Source organism: Triticum aestivum, chromosome 1B (assembly GCF_018294505.1).
Source record: "Triticum aestivum cultivar Chinese Spring chromosome 1B, IWGSC CS RefSeq v2.1, whole genome shotgun sequence".
Taxonomy (NCBI): domain Eukaryota; kingdom Viridiplantae; phylum Streptophyta; class Magnoliopsida; order Poales; family Poaceae; genus Triticum; species Triticum aestivum.
This window is the reverse complement of record NC_057795.1, coordinates 167807274-167811700: the sequence shown is the minus strand read 5'-3', so window position 1 is coordinate 167811700 and position 4427 is coordinate 167807274.

Genomic DNA, 4427 nt, shown 5'->3' with positions numbered 1-4427 from the left:
AATAGAATTGATGCTATGAACTTGAGATTGTTTCCTCGGAAAGTGTACCATATGCTCATTACCATTAACATGAAAAGTGACATTGCCTTTGTTACAATCAATAACAACCCCTGTAGTATTCAAAAAGGGTCTACCAAGGATAATTGACATACTATCGTCCTCGGGAATATCAAGAATAACAAAGTCCGTTAAGATAGTGACATTTGCAACCACAACAGGCACATCCTCACAAATACCGACAGGTATAGCAGTTGATTTATCAGCCATTTGCAAAGATATTTCAGTAGGTGTCAACTTATTCAATTCAAGTCTACGATATAAAGAGAGAGTCATAACACTAACACCGGCTCCAAGGTCACATAAAGCAGTTTTAACATAATTTCTTTTAATGGAGCATGGTATAGTTGGTACCCCTGGGTCTCCAAGTTTCTTTGGTATTCCACCCTTAAAAGTATAATTAGCAAGCATGGTGGAAATTTCAGCTTCCGGTATCTTTCTTTTATTTGTAATGATATCGTTCATGTACTTAGCATAAGGATTTACTTTAAGCATATTAGTTAAGCGCATACATAAGAAGATAGGTCTAATAATTTTAGCAAAGTGCTCAAAATCCTCATCATACTTTGTCTTGGATGGTTTAGGAGGAAAGGGCATGGGTTTCTGAACCCATGGTTCTCTTTCTTTACCGTGCTTCCTAACAACAAAGTCTCTCTTATCATAACGTTGATTCTTTGATTGTGGGTTATCAAGATCAACAGCAGGTTCAACCTCTACTTCATTATTATTGCTAGGTTGAGCATCAACATGAACATCATCTTTAACATTATCACTAGGTTCATGTTCATCACCTGATTGTGTTTCAGCATCAGAAATAGAAATATCATTGGGATTCTTAGGTGTGGCTACAACAAGTTCACTAGAAGCATGCAAAGTCCTATCTTTTTTCTTTTTCTTCTTTGAAGAACTAGGTTCCTCTAAATTATTTCTCTGAGAATCTTGCTCGATTCTCTTAGGGTGACCTTTAGGATACAAAGGTTCCTGAGTCATTCTACCAGTTCTAGTAGCCACTCTAACAGCAAAGTCATGTTTATTATTTAATTCATCAAGCAAATCACTTTGAGCTTTAAGTACTTGCTCCGCTTGAGTGGTAACCATAGAAGCATATTTGCTAATGAGTTTTAGTTCACCTTTAACTCTAGCCATATAATAACTCAAGCGTCCTATCTCGAAAGCATTATTCTTTAATTCTCTACCAACATAAGCATTAAAACTTTCTTGTCTAGCCATAAAGTCATCAAATTCATCTAAGCATGGGCTATGAAATTTAGTAGACGGGGTTTCAACTTTATCATATCTATAGAGAGAATTTACCTTTACTACCTGGGTCGGGTTATCAAGACAATGTGTTTCTTCAATAGGTAGATTAAGACCATGTATTTCTTCAATAGGAGGTAAATTCTTAACATCTTCAGCTTTAATACCCTTTTCTTTCATTGATTTCTTTGCCTCTTGCATATCTTCAGGACTGATACATAGAACACCCCTCTTTTTCGGAGTTGGTTTAGGAATAGGCTCAGGAGTTGGCTCAATTGGCTCAGGAATTGCCTCAGGAATTGGCTCAGGAAGAGTTCAATTATTTTCATTAGTCAACATATTATTCAATAGTAATTCAGCTTGGTCGACTGTTCTTTCCCTGAAAACACAACCAGCACAACTATCCAAGTAGTCCTTGGAGGCATCGTTTAGTCCATTATAAAAGATATCAAGTATTTCATTTTTCTTAAGAGGATGATCAGGAAAGGCATTAAGTAATCGGAGAAGCCTCCCCCAAGCTTGTGGGAGACTCTCTTCTTTGATTTGCACAAAATTATATATTTCTCGCAAGGCAGCTTGTTTCTTATGAGTAGGAAAATATTTAGCAGAGAAGTAATAAATCATATCCTGGGGACTACGCACACAACCAGGATCAAGAGAATTAAACCAAGTCTTAGCATCACCCTTTAATGAGAACGGAAATATCTTAAGGATATAATAATAGCGAGACTTCTCATCATTAGTAAACAGGGTGGCTATATCATTTAACTTGGTAAGATGTGCCACAACAGTTTCAGATTCATAGCCATAAAAAGGATCAGATTCAACCAAAGTAATTATTTCAGGATCAACAGAGAATTCATAATCCTTATCAGTAACACAGATAGGTGAAGTAGCAAAAGCAGGGTCAGGTTTCATTCTAGCATCAAGGGGTTGCTGCTTCCATTTAGCTAATAACTTCTTAAGATCATATCTATCTTTGCAAGCAAAAATAGCTCTAGCAGCTTCTTCATCCATAACATAACCCTCGGGAACAGCGGGCAATTCATAATCAGGGGGAGAACTTTCATCATCACTATCATCAACAATTTCATCATTAATAATTTCATTCTCTATAACCCTAGCAAGTTGTTCATCAAGAAATTCACCTAATGGCACAGTAGTATCACGCACAAAAGTAGTTTCATCATAAGTATCATGCATAGCAGAAGTGGCATCATCAATAACATGCGACATATCAGAATTCAAAGCAGTAGCAGGTTTAGGTGTCGCAAGCTTACTCAAAATAGAAGGAGAATCTAGTGCAGAGCTAGATGGCAATTCCTTACCTCCCCTCGTAGTCGAGGGAAAAATCTTAGTTCTTTCGTCTTTCAAGTTCCTCATAGTGATCAACAAATATAAATCCCAAGTGACTCAAAGAATAGAGCTATGTTCCCTGGCAACGGTGCCAGAAATTAGTCTTGATAACCCACAAGTGTAGGGGGTCGCAACAGCTTTCGAGGGTAGAGTATTCAACCCAAATTTATTGATTTGACACAAGGGGAGCCAAAGAATATTCTCAAGTATTAGCAGTTGAGTTGTCAATTCAACCACACCTGGATAACTTAGTATCTGCAGCAAAGTGTTTAGTAGCAAAGTAGTATGATAGTAATGGTAACAGTGGCAAAAAGTAAAGGTAGCAGTTTTGTAGTAATTGTAACAGTAGCAACGGAAAAGTAAATAAGCGAAGCACAATATGTGAAAAGCTCGTAGGCATTGGATCAGTGATGGATAATTATGTTGGATGCGATTCCTCATGTAATAGCTATAACATAGGGTGACACAGAACTAGCTCCAGTTCATCAATGTAATGTAGGCATGTATTCCGAATATAGTCATACGTGCTTATGGAAAAGAACATGCATGACATCTTTTGTCCTACCCTCCCATGGCAGTAGGGTCCTAGTGGAAACTAAGGGATATTAAGGCCTCCTTTTAATAGAGAACCAGAACAAAGCATTAGCACATTGTGAATACATGAACTCCTCAAACTACGGTCATAACCGATAAGTATCCCGATTATTGTCACTTCGGGGTTGTCGGATCATAACACATAATAGGTGACTATAGACTTGCAAGATAGGATCAAGAACTCACATATATTCATGAAAACATAATAGGTTCAGATCTAAAATCATGGCACTCGGGCCATAGTGACAAGCATTAAGCATAGCAAAGTCATAGGAACATCAATCTCAGAACATAGTGGATACTAGGGATCAAACCCTAACAAAACAAACTTGATTACATGGTAAATCTCATCCACCCCATCACCGTCCAGCAAGCCTACGATGGAATTACTCACGCACGGCGGTGAGCATCATGAAATTGGTGATGGAGGATGGTTGATGATGACGACAACGACGAATCCCCCTCTCCGGAGCCCAGAACGGACTCCAGATCAGCCCTCCCGAGAGAGATTAGGGCTTGGCGGCGGCTCCGTATCGTAAAACGTGATGAAACTTTCTCTCTGATTTTTTTTCTCCATGAAACGGAATATATGGAGTTGGAGTTGAGGTCGGTGGAGCATCAGGGGGCCCACGAGACAGGGGGCGCGCCCAGGGGGGAGGGCGCACCCCCACCCTCGTGGACAGGGTGTGGGCCCCCTAGCCTTGATTCTTTCGCCAGTATTTTTATATTTTCCAAAAGTTATCTCCGTGGATTTTCAGGTCATTCCGAGAACTTCTGTTTTCTGCACAATAAACAACACCATGGCAGTTCTGCTGAAAACAACGTCAGTCCGGGTTAGTTTCATTCAAATCATGCAAGTTAGAGTCCAAAACAAGGGCAAAAGTGTTTGGAAAATTAGATATGTTGGAGACGTAACAAGCCCTCCTCGGCCCACCTTCGGTGCCCCTCTTCTTGTATATAAGTCATTTTGACCTTGAAAAAATGAGGGGAGGACTTTTGGGATGAAGCGTCGCCGTCTCGAGGCGGAACTTGGGCAGGAGCACTTTTGCCCTCCGGTGGAGCGATCCCGCCGGGGGAACTTCCCTCCCGGAGGGGGAAATCATTGTCATCATCATCACCAACAACTCTCCCGTCTTGGGGAGGGCAATCTTCATTGTCATCAT